The 21,062-nt window shown below is 37.9% G+C and overlaps 1 long non-coding RNA gene across 1 annotated transcript in view; it reads right to left on the bottom strand.

The window, feature by feature from the left end:
- Positions 1-21,062, bottom strand: part of LOC144579447 (uncharacterized) — a 250,723-nt gene that overhangs the window by 30,091 nt on the left and 199,570 nt on the right. The window contains exon 3 of the long non-coding RNA XR_013526991.1: positions 11,520-11,643. This is a non-coding gene — a long non-coding RNA (uncharacterized LOC144579447). The remainder of the gene's footprint in view (positions 1-11,519; positions 11,644-21,062) is intronic.

Genomic DNA, 21,062 nt, shown 5'->3' with positions numbered 1-21,062 from the left:
AATATGCACATACCACTATGAAAAACTACAGAAATAAAACATAAATATGGACATTTTCTCCTCTCAAAAAGTTTTTAGTTAAATGGAAGTATTCAGGACTCAAACATAATTATTGCAGGCAAGATGTAAAAATAATGTTTACAAGAATTTTGAAAAGATTGAGAGAAAATATCTATTTGAGGCAGCTGAAATTTGTGAAAGCCTTTTAAAGAAAATTATTAGAAGAAAATAAATAGAATTTCAATAGGTGGAACAAGAAGAGATAGAAGAAATTTCTAATAGAGATGTTATGTCAATCTCCTTACATGTATCATGCAACATTTTTTTCTTTTTCAGGAAACATAAGGAATTCATGAATTGTGACAGTTCTTAAGAGCTGAACCAAGTTGGCTATGTCCTTCCCTGTAAGTTATCTGTATCCTGTATAGTAGAAAAAAAAATGAATAAAATATGGTAAACTTCTGCCTTAATTTATTCAAGCAAACATTATTTTGTTCCTTCTCTGTCCCAGGTACTGTTCAAGGTCTTAGAAATATAATGGCGAAAAAGATAAGCAAAATGCATGTCCTAAATATCTTACATTCTTGCTTGGGAAGATATAATAAACAGGTATATATTTAAATACATAGTTATTTCTAGAAGTTTTAACCTCTGTAAAGGAAATAAAGCTGAGTATAGGATCTGCATGGGTAGATTGTTTTTAGATAAATAATCATGGGAGGACTCTGAAGAGTATAATATAAAAATCTTTAAATTTTTTTGTTAAGCTAGAGTTTTGCTCTTGTCACCTAGGCTGGCTCAGCTCACTGTAGTCTCCACCTCCTGGGTTCAAGTAGTTCTGCCTCAGCCTCCCAAGTAGCCGGGATTACAGGAGTGTGTGACCACATCCAGCTAATTTTTGTATTTTTAGTAGAGACTGGTTTTTGCCATGTTGGCCAGGCTGGTCTTGAACTCCTTACCTCAGATGATCTGCCCAGCTCAGCCTCCCAGAGTGCTGGGATTCAGGTGTGAGCCACCGTGCCTGGCCTTTAAAATGTTTAATAAACAGAAAAGTGCATAAAAATTATGCATCGAGGCATCCCTCATCATTTTTTTTGGCATGCTCACTATGTAGATCAAGTTATGGACCCGTTCAACCCTTCAGAATTTTTTTTTATTGCTCCTTCCCTGTCAATGGTTTATTATTGAACTGCATATTGAATATTTGAAATAATATTTGAGTAACAATAAGAAATCAATCATAAAAATCTGTAAGCAGAATGTTCTAGGTCAAGGCAACAGCAAATGCCAAGATTCTGGGGCAAGAAAAATCTTGCTGTTTAAGGCACAACGTTAATGTCAAAGTAGCTGTAACACAGTGACACAGAAAAATAATAGACGATGATGTCCATTACGCAGTAGACAAGCTATGTAAGGCTCTGTTAGTTACACAAAATAATCTAGATTTTTCTATTTCCAATGTGGAGCCCACTGAAAGGATACAGTCAGCGTGAGATATCATTGATTTTTTAAACCATTTATTGTAAGATAGTTCATTCGGAGAGAATGTGAAGGCTGGGCATGGTGGCTCATGCCTATTAATCTCAACATTTTGAGAGGCCAAGGCAGGTAGATTGCTTGAGCCCAGGAGTTAAAAACCAGCCTGGTCGATATAGCAAAGCCCTATCTCTACCAAAATATATATATATATATATATATATATATATATATATATATATATATATATATATATATATATATATATATATAAAGTCTCAGCTGCTTGGGAGACTGAAGCAGGAGGATTGCTGGAGCCTCAAAGAGCAACCACAGTGAGCTGTGATCACACCACAGCAATCTAGCCAGGGCCACAGAGTGAAACTTTGTTTCAAAGAAACAAGAAAGAAAGAAAGTATGTGAAGACTGAACTATGATGTTACGTATAGAAACAGGGACACGAAGGAGATTGTACACAACAAAAATAAGTGATGGAGATGTGAATTACGGTAGCGGCAATAGAGGAGGTAAGAATATGTAGGGTTTATTTGATTCAATCAAAATACAAGGAAATAAAGCAAAGTAATTGGAAAGATTAATTGAATGGGTCATCTTCAAGGCAGAAATAAATTGAGGGTGATCCATAGGCATATGAAACTAAACCGGGAATGGAAATATTCACTGGGATGTAGGACGTAGAATACTTTGGGAAGAATAATTTTGAAAAGAGTTAAGAATATATACAAAGTCATGGTTCAGTTTTGGCATTTGTGTTTGAGATGTCTTTTCTTCGTGACCAGTGAGCAAAATATATAAATCTGTGGTTAAAAGGAAAGGTTTAGATAGATTTGAATTAGATTTGAGAATATTTGCATAGCTACGAATTAGATTTTTTAGAATTGAAACCATGAGACAGAATAAAATTACTCAAGGACAGAGTACAGATAGAGAAACAAAGAGCCTCAAACCTTGAGGCATGTCAGCGTGGGAGTACACACTAGCAAGGGGGATCCAGAAGGATTAGGCAGAGAGAAGAGAGAAAAATAAGAGAATGAGGTATAATAAAAACCAAGTGAAACAATCTGTCAGGTGAAAGTTTGAGAATTGTCTATGGTATTTGGCAAGAAAGAGATCTTTGGTATGCACAGAGTTCCTATTTTAGTCTAAAATATCTTTATTGATTTATTATTCAAAAAGAATTCATGCAGAATCCATGGACTCCTTTTGAAGGAAATATTTACTAACTTGAAGGTCTCCTGGTGCTTGAATCATATGCAGTTATCAGCAAGGCCACATCCTCATTGAGAAAAGCAAACAAAAATAATGCTAAGAGGTATATATCTGAGTATACCCTGAATAATATTATCTCTGATGACAGCTTTTTAACATCTAATAAAGTCTATTACCCTCAGTCTAACAGTATTTGTCTTAATACCTTTTTATGAATGCGATTCTAAATTCAGACAGAGAAAAATCATTATAAATTTATTTTCCCGAAGCAGGTGTGTTAGGCTGTTCTTGTATTACTATAAAGAATACCTGAGACTGGCTAATTTAAAAGAATAGAGTTTAATTAGCTCACGGTTCTGCAAGCTGTACAGGAAGCATGAGGCAGGCACCTGCTTGGCTTCTGGGGAGGCCTCAGGGAGGTTTTACTCACGGCAGAAGGCAAAGCAGGAGAAGGCATGTCATGTGGAAGAAGGAGCAACAGAGAGAGTGGAGTGGGGAGATGCCACACCTTAAACACACCACATCTTGTGAGAAATCATTCCCTATTGCAATGACAGCACCAAACCGTGGGGGGTCCTCCCCCATGACCCAAACACCTTTCGCCAGGCGCCACTTCCAATACTAGTGATTACATTTCAACCTGAGATTTGTGCAGAAACAAAAACAAACTGTATCAGGTCACCCCTTACTGTATCATGGCTGCTGCCATCCTTATCTGGTACAGAAGCTACATCTACATCATCATTTCACAAAATGTTGTTTAGATACATAGTTCAACAAAAATTTAATAAAGATGGTGATATGTCACAATAGATAAAAAATCTATATAGGGACAACAGGTATGCACATCTCTCCTTTTCAAAAGAGAATCGTTGCTGAAACCAAACACAGACACAGACACACACACACACACACTTTTGTGCTTTTTCTTTCCCCAAAACAAGAGCAGCTCCTCCCCTCCAAAGTAAATACTCTCACTTGAGAGGCAAAAAAATCTGTTTAAGAGGTCCACTTCTGGCATAATACACTAGAATACGTGAATTAACCTCCTACCATGAACAAATAGAAAAACTTATGAAAACATTTTTGTTTTAGACATATGCTGGAAGGCATCACAAAGCTAAGAAGACACTGAAAGATTATGAATACAATGACTTGAAGATTAGAAAAAAAGAAACAAACAAGCAAAAAGAAAAACAAAGATGAGCCTGGTATTTGAAAATTGCCAAAAAGCAAGAGAGAGACTGAAATGCTAAGCGCAACTTTTGAAAACAGTGCGAGGCTTGGAGTGACAAAATTAGAGTCCAGAGCCTGCCCAGGAAGCAGTGCTGGTAAACACCCCACAACCGGGAATACTCAGGGAGGAAGAGTGACTTGAAAATGGTCTGGCTTTCACCGCGTAATTAACTCCAACTTAAAGTTATCTTGCTTCCTATAATTAGATTATGTTGATGGAAGGTTTTTAGTTACCATACATAGGCTTGCCTTTGAAGGAAGATATAATACTAGGCTTAATTGTATCGAATTTATATTACTAAGCCTAAAATGATTAAGCACATGGGAAAAAACAAATTATCATTTTTAATTAAGTTAAATATTAATACTAAAATCAGATACACAAAGCATTTAGCTAATTAAGTTGTACAATGCCTTTAAAATAATATCCTGTTTTTCAGAAAATGGAGTTACACAATGACTTTCATATAATTATCTTGAATATTTTCAAAGAAATATATAAAATGGAACACTTTCGGAAAAAAAACATTATTTCAAAGTGAAGAACTCTAGATACCGAAAAAAGAAACAATAATCAAAATTAAGAATGTTTTAAAATACATTACAGATATCTGAAAAATTATTAGTAAAATTAAATACAGGTCAGAATACTAGATTCATAAAAGAGTAACAGAAGAGGGAAGTGATGCAAGATTAGAAGCCTCCTCCAAGGGTCCTCCCTGCAGGAACACCCAATTTAACAATTATCTACACAAAAAAGCACCTTCACGGAGCCAAATATCAGGTGAGTGACCACAGTGTCTGGTTTTCACTTCATATCACTGAAGGAAGCACTGGTGAGGCAGGAAGGGCAGTCTTGAATTGCCAGTACCATCCGTCCCCCATGCTCAGCAATGGCCCCATGGCCTGGAGAGTCTGTGAACTTGGGGAATTGATAATGCAGTGACTGTGGGACATTGCATTGGAACTCAGTTCTTCCCTGTCATGGTGGAAAGCAACCCTGAACAGAACTCAGCCAACACCCACCGAGGGAGCATTTAGAACAGCGCTACCCAGACAAGAGTCATCCATTGCACTGGTTGGAACTTGAGTTCTGGCAAGCCTGGCTACTACAGGCAAAAATGATCTGGGGCCAAAAAATAAACTTGAAAAGCCATCTAGGCCACCAGGACTGCAATTTCTGCTCAGAGGTAGTGGACTTGAGAGGCATGTGACCTAGTGAGACACCGGCCAGGGCAGCCAAGGAAGTGTTTGTCCCATCCATCCCCAAACCCCAGGAGCAGTTTGTAGCTCCAAAAGAGACTTCTTTCTGCTTAAGGAGAGGAGAGGGAAGAGTAAAGAGGGCATTTCTTGTAACTTGGATATGAATTCAGCGACAGGAGGATATGGCACTGGGCAGAGTCATGAGGCTTCCATTTGAGGCTCTCGCTCCTGAATATTTCTAGACATACCCTGGGACAAAAGAAAACCCACTGCGTTAAAGGGAAGGACAAAGTCCTGGCAGGACTCATCACCTGCTGACTAAATACCCCTTGGGTCCGAACCATCACAAGTAGTGTCCAGAGAGCACACACGGTGGGCCTTGGGTGAGATGGTGAGATGTGTTGGCTTAAGGTGAGACCCACCACATTCCTAGCTGTGATGGCTACGGTGAGAAATTCCTTTTTGCTTGAGAAAAGCAGACAGAAGAGTAAAGGGGACTTTGCCTCGCAGCTCAGTTATCAGCTTGGCCACAGGCAGGTAGAATACCAAGCAGGATCCTGGGGTCCCAATTACAAGCCTTGGCTCTTGGATGGCATCTCTAGACCTGCCCTGGGCCAGAGGGGAGCCCATTTGCCTGCAGGGTGAGATCTAGGCTTGGCAGCACTCACCACAAGCTGATTAAAGGGCTCTTGAGCCTTAAGTGAACATCAGCAGTAGCCTGACAGTACTCCTTGTGGGCTTGTGGTGGTGGTGGAAAGGGGAGAGAATAGTAGGAAGGACTTCATCTGATGGTTTGGGATGTTAGTTCAGCCTCTAAAGAATGGAGCACCATGTAGGTTTCTAAGGTTTTTGACTCTAGTCCCTGGCCTCCACATGACATCTCAGGACCCACCTGGTGGCCTAGGGAATTTGCCACTCAGAAGGGAAAACTGAAAATGTGGCTGGATCTGCAAAGACAAAGCTGGCTTCACCACATGCTGAATGTAGAGCCCTTGGGCCTTGAGTGAACATAGGCAGCAGCCAGGTAGTGGTTAATGCAAACCTTGGGTGAAAGGAAATCCTGTGCTGGCTTCAGGCATGACCCAGCACAGTCCCCAGTGGTGGAGGCCAAAGAACTGTTTGTGCCACCACATCCCCAGCTCTGGGCAGTGCAGCACAGAAAGCAACTGTTTGTAAGAAAGTAAGGGAGGGGAACAAGTCTGTGCCTGGTAATCCAGAGAATTCTTCCAGATCTTATCCAAGACCACTAAGGCGGGACCTCAACAAGTCTTCAAGAGACACAACATTACTTGGCTTGGGTGTCCTCTAAGTCAGATACGTCTGCAATAGTTGAAACCTTAGGTCACAGCACCAAAGTCCCTTCAAATGCCTACAAGGCCTTCCCAAGAGACAGGTACAAACAAGCCAAGATCACAAAGACTACAACAAATACCTAACTCTTCAATGCCCAGACACTAAAAAATTTTTTAAAGCATCAAGATCATGTAGAAAACCATGGCCTCATCAAGCAAACTAAATAAGGTACCAGGATTCAATCCCAGAAAGACAAAGATATGTGATCTTTCAGACAGAGAATTCAAAATAGATGTTTTGAGAAAACTCAAAAACATTCAAAATAACTCAGAGAAAATTTCAGAATCCTATCACATAGATTTAACAAAGAGATTGAAATAATTAAAAACAAGCAGAAATTCTGGATTTGGAAAATGTAATTGACATATCAAGGAATGTATCAGAGACTCTTAGAGCAGAACTGATCAAACAGAGGAAAGAATTAGTGAGCTTCAAGACAGGTTATTTGAAAATACATAGAGGAGACAAAAGAAAAAAGTACAAATAGGAATGAGGCATGCCTGCAAGATCTATTAAAAGGCTCAAAAGGACAGATCTAAGAAGTATTGGCCTTAAAGAAGTAGAGAGAGAGATAGTGATGTAAGTTTATTCAAAGGGATAATAACAGAGAACTTCCCAAACCTAAAGGAAACTGTCAACATTTAGCTAAAAGGTTATAGAACACCAAGGAGATTTTACTCAAAAACTATCTCAAGGCATTTAATAGTCAAATTCCTAAGGGCAAGAATAATGAATTAATTATAAATGTAGCAAGATAAAAGAAAGAAAAGACACACAATGGAGATCTGGCAGCAGCTGGAAATCAATCGATGTGATACATCATTATCAATGGTATGGAGAAAAAAACCATATGATTATTTCAACTGATGTTGAAAAGCATTTGATAAAATTCAACACCCTTTCATGATAAAAAAAAAAACCTCAAAAAACTGGATATAGGAGAAACATACCTCAACACTATGGAAGCTTTATAGGCCAGGAAAGAGTGGCATGACATTTTTAAAGTGTTGAAGAAATAAATGGTGTTGGGAAAACTGGCTAGCCATGTGCAGAAAGCTGAAACTGGACCCCTTCCTGGCTTCTTACACTAAAATTAATTCTAGATGGATTAAAGGCTTAAACATAAGACCTAGCACCATAAAAACCTTAGAAGAAAATCTAGGCAAAACCATTTCAGGACATAGGCATAGGCAAGGACTTCATGACTAAAACACCAAAAGCATTGGCAACAAAAGCCAAAATAGATAAATGGGATCTAATGAAACTCCAGAGCTTCTGTACAGCAAAAGAAACAGTCATTAGAGTGAATCAGCAACCAACAGAATGGAAAAAAATTTTTGCAATCTTCCCATCTGACAAAGGGTTAATATCCAGAATCTACGAAGAACTAAAACAGATTTACAAGAAAAAAACAAATAAGCCCATTCAAAAGTGGGTGAAGGATATGAACAGATACTTTACGAAAGAAGACATATATGAGGCCAACAATCATATAAAAAAATGCTCATCGTCACTGGTCATTAGAGAAATGCAAATCAAAACTACATTGAGATACCATCTCACGCCAGTTAGAATGGCAATCATGAAAAAATCTGGAGACAACAGATGCTGGAGAGGATGCAGAGAAATAAGAACACTTTTACACTGTTGGTGAGAGTGTAAATTAGTTCAACCATTGTGGAAGACAGTGTGGTGATTCCTCAAGGACCTAGAAATAGAAATTCCATTTGACCCAGCAATCCCATTAGTGGGTATCTATCTGAAGGATTATAAATTGTTTTACTATAAGGATACATGCACATGAATGTTCATTGCAGCACAGTTAGCAAAGACCTGGAACTAACCCAAATGCCCATCGATGATAGACTGGACAGGGAAAATGTGGCACGTATACACCATGGAATATTATGCAGTCATCAAAAACAATGAGTTTGTGTCCTTTGTAGGGGCATGGATGAACCTGGAGACTATCATTCTCAGCAAACTGACACAGAAACAGAAAATCAAATACCACATGTTCTCACTCATAGGCAGGTGTTGAACAATGAGAACACATGAACACAGGGAGGGAAGCGTCACATACTGAAGTCTGTGTGGGGGGAACCAGGGGAGGGATAGTGGGGAATGGGGAGTTGGGGAGGGATGAAATGTCAGATATAGGTAATGGGTAGGAAGGCAGCAAACCACATTGTCATGTATGTACCTATGCAACAATCCTGCATTTTCTTCACATGTACCCCAAAACCTAAAATGCAATAATATATATTTTAAAAAGAAAAAATAAAGTGCTGAAGGAAAAAAACATTCACTGAAGAATAATATATCTGGTTAAAATATCCTTCAAACATGAAGGAGACATAAATATTTTTCCAGACAAACAAAATCTGAGGGATTTATCAGCTTGAAATAATGGGTTAGAAAATAGTATGTGCAAGCCTCATAGAAATCCTCAAATCAAAAAAACATACAACAGATACACAAAAAATAAAAGGTACAAAATTAAATCTTACCACCAGAAAAAATCACCTTCACTAAAAGGAAGAAAATAAGGAAGAGGAGATCACAAAACAGTCAGAAAACAAATTTAAAATGGCAGGAGTAAGTCCTTATCAATAATAACACTAAATGTAAATGGATTAGATAAAGGGATGTAAGAAGACATTCCATTCCCATAAAGCCAAAAAAGAGCAGAAGTAGCTATATGTATATCAGACAAAATGATTCCAAGAAAAAATACCATAAGAACAAAGAAGGTCATTATATAATGACAAAGGGGGTCAATTCAGCAAAAGATGTAACAATTCTAAGTATATATGCTCCCAACACTAGAACACCCAGATATATAAGGCAATTATTATTAGTGCTAAAAAGCGAGAGAGACCCCAATTGCTGGAGATTTCAACACTTCATTTTCAGCAGTGAACAGATCATCCTGACAGAAAATCAGTGAAGGAACATCAACTTAACTGGCACTACAGACCAAATTGGACCTAATATATATTTTGACGACACTTCATCCAATGGCTAGAGAATACACATTATTCTCCTCAGCACATTAATCTTTTTCAAGGACAGACCACATGTTGCGTTACAAAGCAAGCTTAAAACATTTTTTAAAATTTAAATAATATCAAGAATATTCTTTGACCACAATGGAATAAAAGTTGAAATCAATGGAAAGAGGAACTGCAGGAACTATAAAAACACATGGCAATTAAGTAATATGCTCCTGAATGACCAGAGTTAATGAAGAAACTAAGAATGGAATTGAAAATTTTTTTGAAACAAATGATAATGGAAATATGACACCCCCAAAACCCGTGGGATACAGGGAAAGCAGTACTACAAGGGAATTTTTTAGCTATAACTGCCCACATCAAACAAGAAGAAAAACTTCAAATACGCAACCTAACAACGGGTATTAAAAAAAGAGAAAATCAAGAGCAAACTAAACCCAAAATAAGTAAAATAAAATTAATAATAAAGATCAAAACATAAATAAAAATGAAAAAAATAATGAAAAAAAAAGATGAAATGAAAGTTGGTTTTTTTGAAAAGATAAACCAAATTGACAAATCTTTAGCCAAACTAACTGAAAAAAGAGAGGACTCAACATCAGGTATGAAAAGGAGACACTACAACCAATACCATAGAAACTCAAATAATTGTTAGTGGCTACTATGAGCACAAAATGCCAATTAATTGACAAACTTAGATAAGTGGATAAATTCCTAGACATACAACACCTACCAAGATTGAACCAGGAATAAATTAAACACCTAACAGCCATAAGAAACAATCTCCATGCAAAAACATTGGGACCTGATGACTTCATTGCTGAATTTAGCAAACATTTAAAGAATTAATACCAACCCTACTCAAACTATTTTGAAATATAGAGGAGGAGGAAATACTTTCAAACTCATTATGTGAAAACAACATTACTCTGATACCAAAATTAAACAAAGACACATCTGAAACAGGAAACAACAGGCCCAGGTTCATGATGAACATTGTTGCAAAAATCCTCAACAAAATACCAAACTGAATTCAATAACACTTTAAAAAGATCATTTATCATGACTAAGAGAAATTTGTCCTAGGGATGCAAGCATGGTTCAACATACGCAAATCAATCAATATTATACATCATATCAACAGCATGAAGGACAAAAACTGTATGATCATTTCAACTGATGCTAAAAAGTATTTGATAAAATTCAACACCATTTTATAATAAAAACCCTCAAAAGAACTGGATATAGAAGGAACATACCTCAATACCATAAAAGCCACATATGACAGAATTAAATAGTGCTATGGAAATCCAATATCCATATGTAGAAGAATGGAACTAGACCCATACCTCTTACCATATACAAAAATCAAGTAAAAATGTTTTAAAGACTTAAATCTAATACATCAAATATAAAACTACTAAAATAAACCATTGGGGAAACTCTTTAGGACATTGGACTAGACAAAGGTCTTTTGAGTAATACCCAGTAAATACAGGCAACCAAAGCAAAAAATGAACAAATAGAATCACATCAAGTTAAAAAGCTTCTGCACAGCAAAATAAACAGTCAACCAAGTGAAGAGACAATCTATAGAGTGGGAGAAAATATTTGCGAACCACCCATCTGTGATGGGGATGTAAGGAGTACTCCTTACAGAGTATGTAAGGAGAAAAATAACTCTAAAGGAAAAAAATCAAATAATCCAATTAACAAATGGGTGAAAGATCTGAATAGACATTTTTCAAAAGAAGACATAACATGATAAACATGATATGAAAAGGTGCTCAGCATCATTAGTTATCCCAGAAATACAAATAAAAACTACAATGAGATATCATCTTAATACAGCTAAAATGGCTTTTATCCAAAAGTCAGGCAATAATAAATGCTGACGAAGACATGGAAAAAAGGGAACCCTCATATACTGTTGATGGGAATGTAAGTTGGTACAACTCTGGAGAACAATTTGGACATTCCTTGAAAAACTAAAAATAGAACTACCTTATGATCCAGTATTCCACTTGCTTGGTATTCACCCAAAAGACTGGAAATCAGTATGCCAGAGATATTTGCACTCCCATGATTTCTGCAGCAGTATCCACGACAGCCAAGACTTGGAAGCAACCTAAGTGTCCATCAAAAGATGAATGGATTTAGAAAATTGTGGTATATATACAGAATGGAGTATTATTCAGCTACAAAAGAATGAGATCCTATCATTTACAACAACATGGATAGAACCGGAGGTCATTGTAAGTCAAATAAGCTAAGCACAGAAGGTCAAACTTTGCACATTCTCACTCATTTGTGGAATCTAAAAAACAATTGAATCCTGAATATAGAGTGCAGAAGGATGGTTACCAGATGTTAGGAAGGGTAGTGGGGGCTTGGGGGTGGTGGGAAATTTCAATGGGTACAAGAAATAGCTTACTTCACATAACATAATGACCTCCATGTCTATCTATGTTGTTAAAAGTTAAACTCATGGAGATAGAGAGTAGAATGGTTGCTAGAGGCTGGGAAGGATAGTGGAGTGTTGGGGAGGAAGTAGTGATGATTAATGGGTAAAAAACAATAGTTAAAAAGAGTAAACTTATCTAGTATTTGCTAGCACAACAGGGTGAGTATAGCCAATAATTTATTTGTGCATTTACAAATAATTAAAAGAGTGTAATTAGATTTTTTTTTTTACCACACAAAGGATAAGTGCTTAAGGTGATGGATGCCCCATTTATCCTGATGTGATTCATACACATTGTATGCCTTTATCAAAATATCTCTTGTACCCCATAAATATGTACACCTACCATGTACCCAGAAATGTTAAAAATTTAAAAGAATGTACACAGAATTAAAATAAGAATGCACAAGATCGCATAAGAACCCTCAGGGATATGCTGAGAAGTTTTACCATGTTTGTAATTGGAGTATCAGAAAGAGAAGAAATGGTATAGAAGTAACAAGTGAAGAGATATGGCTTTAATTTCTACATTATTGGCAAGTTATAAACACAACAATTTTAGAGTAACTGTGAACCTCAAGCAGGATAAATACAATGAAATTGACCCAACACATCATAATATAAAGTTAATAATTTTAAAAAGCATAAAGAATTTTAAAAAGATAAACATCTTAAATCAGACAGAGAACAAAGATAAAATAACAGGGGAAACAATTAGAGAACAGGCTTCTCAACCAAAGAAAAAAATACTAAAATAGAAGAGGATTGCATTAGTTATCTATTGGTGAGTAACAAATTACTTTGAAATGAGTGGATTAGAACAGCAAAGACTTATTATGTCATAGATCCTATTGGTCAGTAATCTGGAAATAGTGTTCGGGAGCTTCCTGCTCAAGGTCTCTGGTGTCTGGCTTCTCAGAGACAGAAAATGGAAGCTGCCTAGTCAGCCAAGGATTGCACCCATAACAAGGTCATCATTATTTCCACTGCTTTCATTTTGTCATGGGAGTCACATTGTCAACCCAGATTCCAAAAGGTGGAGAAATAAATGTCTCTGAAGTGGGATTAGGAAGGTTGTATTGCAGAAGAAGCCTGTGGTTTAGAGATAACACTGCTTTCATCTTTGGGACAACGCGTTCTTCTGACCACACCAAGTGACAACAATCACTCGCTGACCACAGCAACCCACGTCCCACCCACTTGAAAATTATATTTACCCTTTTTCTGAAAATGTCATCCCATTATGGCTCTGTGGTCACATTTTACTGGCAAGATGCTGTATTTGACATTGTTTTTAGGCTGTTACTTAAACTAAGAATCTTTTGTAATCTGAAGCTAACCCTGGCTCTTTTATGTATCCTCAAATTTCAGCTTGAAAAGTGACCAGTTCCTTCTTTATCTCATCTCTCTACAGCACTAAAAGGAACCAGCTGGCTCTTGCAACATTCTGCTTTAATGTCTACTAAACCAGAGCCTTCAGCTGATAGACTCATTTTTATTTTCTATGCCCCGCTATATCATTGCTGTGTAAAAAATTACCTCAAAATTTAGCATCTTAAGATAAAACAACACAAAAGTTATTATAGTTTCTGAGAATCAAGAGTCTGGAATTGCCTTAGATGGATGCTTCTGGCTCAAGATTCTTCATTTATCTGCAATCAAGATGTCAGTGGGGTTTGTGGCCAACTGTCAACACGCCTGAAGCTAGAGGATCAACAATTTAGGTGGCTGAGTCATGTCGCTATTGGCAGAATTCCTCAGTTCTGCAAAGGCTGCTGGGAGGAGGTGTTGGTTTCACAGGGTAGTCAGGGAGTCCTTCCAGCATAATAGGCATCTTTTGACAGAGTCTTCTAAAGAGAGGGCAGGTAAGAAGCTGCAGTTTCTTTTATGATGTACTCTTTGAAGTCATACATTTTTATTTCATGTTTTCATTAGCAGCCATCACCAAATTCAGCCCACACTCAAGGGGGGAAGTTAGATTCTACCTCTTAAAAGGGAGAGTATCAAAGAAATCTGTGGAAATATTCTAAACCCACCACATTTCCATTGCAGCAGTCAGCAATTTTGCTAAGTTTTCTACCGCAATATTACACAGTTTATCTTTTCTGCAGCCAGCAATAACACTTTTTTGCATTCTTTTTCCACTCACAGTCTACCTGGGATCCTTTACTCCTCCACTGAACACATGCTCCCAAGTTCAAAGGCACATGCTTTGCATTTCTGTAACAACAAAAAATCCTATCTCCGGTACCAAATTTTGGTTCTGGTATATATTCCTGAGTAACAAACCATTCCAAACATGCAGCATGTTAAATAGCAACAACTTATATACGTGTTCATCCTCTGATGCAGATATTATGTCAGGGCATGGTGGGATGGCTTATCCCTCTTCCATGAAGTGTGAGCATCAGCTGAAGTGGCTGAAATGACTGCAGATGATTGGCATGGCTTCACTGGAGACACTTCTTAGAGCTTTAGTTCTAGAGGTCAGCTTGGTTTTTCTGTTCTCCTCTCTGGGGTCTAATAAATTGAAAAAAATCCAAGCTAGCTTCTTTCCCTACATGTGATGCCTGGATTACAATAGCTGAGTAGAGTCAAGCATCTCTTTTTGTGTAAGTGGCCTCCCTGGAGAGTGTAGGAGTCTCACAGTAGCTGGAATTCTTTCAAGGCACTGACTTCTTCCAGAAGGAGCATTTTAAGAAACTCAAGTGAAAGTTGCAAGGCTTGACATGACCTAATCTCAGATGTCACTCAGTATCACTTCTGCTGTGTTCTCTTGATTATACAGGGCCAATTCCAATTCACTGTGGAAGTGGCACATAGAAGAAGGAAATGACAAAGAACCTTGATTCATTTGGGGACCACATTTGGAAATTAGTTCCCATGCAGTCCCCTACTAGCTACCTATGTGCTCACTGACTTTCAGAATACGCCTTTTTTATTCTCTACTCAAACTACTACTGTTTCTACTTCCTGAAAGATAATTTTCATCTGAGTTAGTGGAGTAAATAAAGTTTATTACAATGAATTTTTAGTTGTAACTAAATTGGGATGGATTTTATAACACATAATGAGACCAAATAAACTAGATAATATCATCTCCATTTCCCCAAACTAATAACATTTGTTTTTTTAGCACCAAAAGAGCAATTTTATGGCATTGTTTATTCATTTAAGGTTTCCACACACTGCTCCTTGTGCATTCTTATGTGATCTCAGTGTATAAATTTATTCTCTAAGAATTAGTTACCACTGTTAATCATACAGTTTCTTTTCAATTACAAAAACGTGGGAGAAGGCATTACACTGAGTAGGTAGTCAATACGTTTGTTAGCGGTGCTACTATTTCTATAGAAAATTACATATTAATATGCAGACATGTACTCAATAAGCATAGGCTGAGAATCTATTTCATGCTGGGCTCTGCATAACATTTCTGTGGAGGTGTGTGCCCCTGACACAGCTGCATAATCCACCTCTCTTCTCCCCACCATCTCCCTTCCTGACTGCATGGCTCTGAGCACCACTCAGGCTAATTAAAGTTTCAAGAACATTGATAGCCACTTAAATATAGTAATTTTATATATAGCAATTTTCTCTGGCCTTTCTCTGAGACAGGTAGAAGATGTTTAGATTTTCATGGCAGTTGAAGAGAGCATATTCCATTTCCTTCAAAGTAACAACAGCAGCATAAAAGAATAATCTAGTGTGTAGTCTTCAGCAAATGTTTTATTCTTCAATCCTTTTTTTCCCTCACTTCCTCCTTATTTCTTCTTTTATTACTTTTTCGTACCAAGAAATAAAGAAAAATAATACAGGATTGCCCAAAATGTCACTTTTTTTTTTTTGAGACGGAGTTTCGCTCTTGTTACCCAGGCTGGAGAGCAATGGCGCGATCTCGGCTCACTGCAACCTCCGCCTCCTGGATTCAGGCAATTCTCCTGCCTCAGCCTCCTGAGTAGCTGGGATTACAGGCACGCGCCACCATGCCCAGCTAATTTTTTGTATTTTTAGTAGAGACGGGGTTTTACCATGTTGACCAGGATGGTCTCGATCTCTTGACCTCGTAATCCACCCGCCTCGGCCTCCCAAAGTGCTGGGATAACAGGCTTGAGTCACCACGCCCGGCCCAAAAATGTCACTTTCTAATGAAATCCTCTCTGATCACACTTCTGAAACATCCTATCTTAAAATCAGTCATGCTGCTGTCTTTGCTTCAGTACAGTTAACACAATCCATAAGACTTAATATTATTTTTTTCCTCCCTCTGGAAAACATTATATCAAGGAGAATAAACACATTATGTCTAGTGTGCAGCTGAATCCTTGGTACCTGGCTTAAAGTTAACAATATACATATACAGAGAGAGCGAGACAGGTTCTCAGTCTGTCACCCACGCTGGAAGTACAATGGTGCAATTATGGCTCACTGTAGTCTTATCCCTGGAGGCTTAAGGGGTCCTCCCACCTCAGCTTCCCAGGCAGCTGAGATTACATGCATGCCTCACCATGCCTGGCTAATTTTTATTTTTTGTAGAGATGGGGCCCCACTGTGTTACCCAGGCTGGTCTCAAACTCCTTGGCTCAAGCAATCCTTCCTGCTTCGGCCTCCCAAAGTGCTGGGATTACAGGAGTGAGCCACGCCACCTGGTCTAAATGAAGATTTGTGGCATAAATTAATGAAATCAATTACTCCAAATTAACAGAGAAACTAAGTAATGCAGTATCTACTGCTGGTCACTGTGGTTTCTTCCCCCAATATAGTCTTTCCTCTCTTTTGACAACTCCCCTATTTTCATTCAAGTTTCCACAATTCACCCGCACAATATAAATGTTTTAGGAGAAATAAATTCTGCTTCTAATTCTAAACATGAGCTATAACCCAGGACAAAAGAATCAGTAGGTGACATTCCTTAGGCTACAGTGAGAAAATAGTTTTGATCCAGTTGAGCCAACGAGAAGATCCAGAAAATGGTTTATTCACTATTAAGTAACAAGAGATACACATTTTTTTATGGCCTGAAACTTAACACAAATGCGGTAAACATCCACCTTTAAGAAAAAGAGTACACCAGTGACTTCCACCAGGCCTAATACAACGGTCAAGTCTCAGGTGTTGACTTATTTTGCCTCTCAATAGCAGCTGACACACTATGTGGTGGACACTATAATGCATCATCTAGAAGCTTCTTCAGAAATGAAAATTTTAGTATACCAACTGCCAGGATGCTGCAACTGGCAGCCCTCAGCTGTCATCCCCTTTAAGTACTACCTCAGTTAAAGAGATCTTCTTCACCCAAAGTTACACCTGCTTCCTGGGCCAGCCCACATCCAATGACTGACAGAGATGTGAGTATAAAGACTTACGGTGGCTCATGCCTGTAATCCCAGCACTTTGGGAGGCCGAGGCGGGCAGATCACAATGTCAAGAGATCAAGACCATCCTGGCCAAATGGTGATACCCCGTCTCTTCTAAAAACACAAAGATTAGCTGGGCGTGGTGGCCCGTGCCTACAGTCCCAGCTACTTGAGAGGCTGAGGCAGGAGAATTGCTTGAACTCAGAAGGCGGAGGTTGCGGTGAGCCGAGATGGCACCACTGAACTCCAGGCTGGTGCTGGCAACAGAGCAAAGCTCTGTCTCAAAAAAAAAAAAAAAAAAAAAAAAAAAAAAAAGACATGGTTCTCTCACCCAAATTTATAACAGTTCTACTGGACTCTCCCATCCTCTGCATTCCCCTCAGGATCAGCTGAAGACTTCACTGAGACTCCAATGCAGTTTGGCTTCTCCCTGTGCCAAATTCTGTTTTATTTCCCCAGTAGGTGTTTACCATACACAGTGACTCCTTAATAGACTGGTCCCAGTTAACGTCTAACTGATACACCAAGACATGTCACCTAGAACAAAACCCTGGTCCCAGTTAACGTCTAACTGATACACCAAGACATGTCACCTAGAACAAAACCCTGGTCCCAGTTAACGTCTAACTGATACACCAAGACATGTCACCTAGAACAAAACCCTGGTCCCCGTTAACGTCTAACTGATACACCAAGACATGTCACCTAGAACAAAACCCACTGCAAAACAGAAATGCAACTTCCTCTTCCCTGGCCCATACTGATTGTGTTTCTTTTTTTTTTTTTTTTAAGATTTCATAATCTTCCTTTAAGGTTAAAACCTTCAGAGGTGTGATGGGGATGCTGTTCAATCATGGCTGGCTTGCAGTATAGTTATTATGAGGAGAGTAAGGAAATAATTATATTTTGTATTCAATCTCGAGTGTAAGAGAATATTAGAAAGAATAGACACATGTGTACAAGTAATTATACTAAAAGTAATTATATTTCGGCCACGTGATGCTACTTAATTGTATGTGCCAACATGACTAGGGTAAGCCCATTGAGCTGGTAAAACATTATTTCTAGTGTCTGTAAATGTTGTTCCCAGAAAAGATTAGCATTTGAATTAGCAGACTGAGTAAAAAAGATCTTCCCTCACGGACATGAGAAGGTATCGTGTAATCTGTCTAGGACTTTAATAGAATAAAAAAAGAGGAGGAAGCTCTGCTTGAGCTAGGACATTGTCTTTTCCTGTCCTCAGACATCAGAGATGCTAGTTCTCAGGTTTTAGATGATGCCTTTTAAGGACTTACCCAAGCAGTCACTACTGTCTCTCTCCTTCCCTGGGTTCTCAGACATTTGGCTTTGGAGTGGGAGTTACACCATTGGCCTTCCTGGTTCTTGGATCTTTGGACTTGGACTGTATTACACTATGGGCTTTCCTGGTTCTCCTGCTTGCAGATGGTAGATTGTGGATCTTCTCAGCCTCCATAATTATATAAGCCAATTACCATAATAAATCTTCTCTTATATATCTCTATATATGTCCTATTGGTTCTCTTTCTCTGGAGAACCCTGGCTAATACAATCAGCATTTAAAATACACTTAAATTTACTATTCTTAAAAATGTTTTTCAGAATAAAGCACTAAATTCTTAATATTTGTTCCAGAAAGCTGTCAGTAATACTACACTCTTGTTATTTGGTGGTGCTAGAAGCTTCCAATCACTTTCCAAGTATTCCTGAGAGTCCTTCTGATATTCAAAAGCTCTCTGATTGCCTTATACTTTTAGCCTCTGAAAAGTTAAGATGCTCCTATTCTAAAATCCCTAAACATTACAGTTTGAATCAGCATTTATTTCATTGTTGCGGTTCGTGATGAAAACTTTAAAGTGCAGAAAAGGAAGATAGTGTGCATTTGTCAGATGTATTTTGCAAAAGCCAGCAAAAATCTAAAACATTCGGCTAATCATCCATTAGTTTGTCCAATTAGTATTGGAGTTCGACAAGATTTTGTAACTGAAAAATTTATTTGGAATGAAATCAGTGGCCGGCTTTGCATTTCTAGACAAAAAAGCATAGTGCAGTGTAAAACACAAGCAAACAAAAGCCACTGGTCAGTGTGCCAGGGGACCAGATTCAGGCTCTTTTACATCCTCGCAGCATGACCTTGTAAATCACTTAACTTCTTGGAGGCTCATCATTTCCATCTGATATAACGGACCTAAATACGATAATGCATGTGAAAGTACTTTGAAAACTGAGACCAATTTCACACATTTAAGAAGTCACCATCATTAATATTACAATAAAATGCATATGTCGTTTGTAGGCCTCAAAATTATTAGGATAGATTTAAGCAGTAAAAAGTCAATTGTTGGAAGGGTATTGGATAGGTCACAGAAGCAACCGGAAGGCTTGAGAATTTAGCTCAGGAATGACAGGACTTTGGAAGTAGAAAACCCAGCGAAGGCCACATTCCGGTGAACAGTCTACTCTTGGCACCACCAGCATACTTATTCCCACCTGGGTCTGTAGCTCCCCACTACCACTGGTCAGTGTCATGGAAATGAATTCCAAACTTTCCCTTTACACGACTAACTCAAACTTTAAAAACATTTGAATGTCTACGGTTGAAATGAAAGAGAAAATACTAAGGGCAGCCAGAGAGAAAGGTCAGGTTACCCACAAAGGGAAGCCCATCGGACTTACAGCAGATCTGTCAGCAGAAATCCTACAAGCCAGAAGAGAGTGGGGGCCAATATTCAACATCCTTAAAGAAAAGAACTTTCAGCCCAGAATTTCATATCCAGCCAAACTAAGCTAAACAACTGAAGGAAAAATAAATTTTTTTACGAACAAGCAAGTCCTCAGAGATTTCATTACCACCAGGCTTGCTTTACAAGAGTTTCTGAAAGAAGCATTACACATAGAAAGAAACAACCAGTATTAGCCTTTCCAAAAATATACCAAAAAGTAAAGAGCATCAACATAATGAAGAATTTACATCAACAAATGGACAAAACAGCCAGCTAACCTCAAATGGCAGTAACCCTAACTTTAAATCGACTAAATCCCCCAATCAAAAGATACAGCCAAAACTCCTCGGTATGCTGCATCCAGACCCATTTCACATGCAAGGATATATAAAAACTCAAAACAAAGGGATGGGAAAGATTTACCAACCAAATGGAGAGCAAAAATAAATAAATAAATAAAAAGCAGGAGTTGCAATTCTCACCTCTGATAAAATAGATTTTAAAGTAACAAAGATATAATGGTAAAAGGATCAATGCAACAACAAGAGCTAACGATCCTAAATATATACGCACCCAATACGGGAACACCCAGATACATAAGACCTATAAAGAGACTTAGACTCCCACAAAATAATAGTGGGAGACTTCAACATCAATATTAGATAGATCAACAAGACAGAAAATTAATAAGAATATTCAAGCCTTGAACTCAGATCCGGAACCAGTAAACTTAATAAACATTTATAGAACTCTCCACTTTGAATACATAAAATATACATTCTTATCAGTATCACATCACACCTACTCATAGGTTTAAATGAAATATTGATTGGATATTATTAAGCTCAATTAATGGCATAAAAGAGGTTTTCAACACCCGTTTTTAGAATAAAACAACATTCCTGTTCTCTCTCCCTCTTTTTCTTCCTCTGTCATCCTCTCCTTCATTCCTTTTTTCTTTCTCTTAAAAAAAAAAAAGAATTTC

This window comes from Callithrix jacchus, chromosome 15 (assembly GCF_049354715.1).
Source record: "Callithrix jacchus isolate 240 chromosome 15, calJac240_pri, whole genome shotgun sequence".
Lineage (NCBI taxonomy): Eukaryota > Metazoa > Chordata > Mammalia > Primates > Cebidae > Callithrix > Callithrix jacchus.
This window is presented reverse-complemented; position numbering and strand designations above follow the sequence as displayed.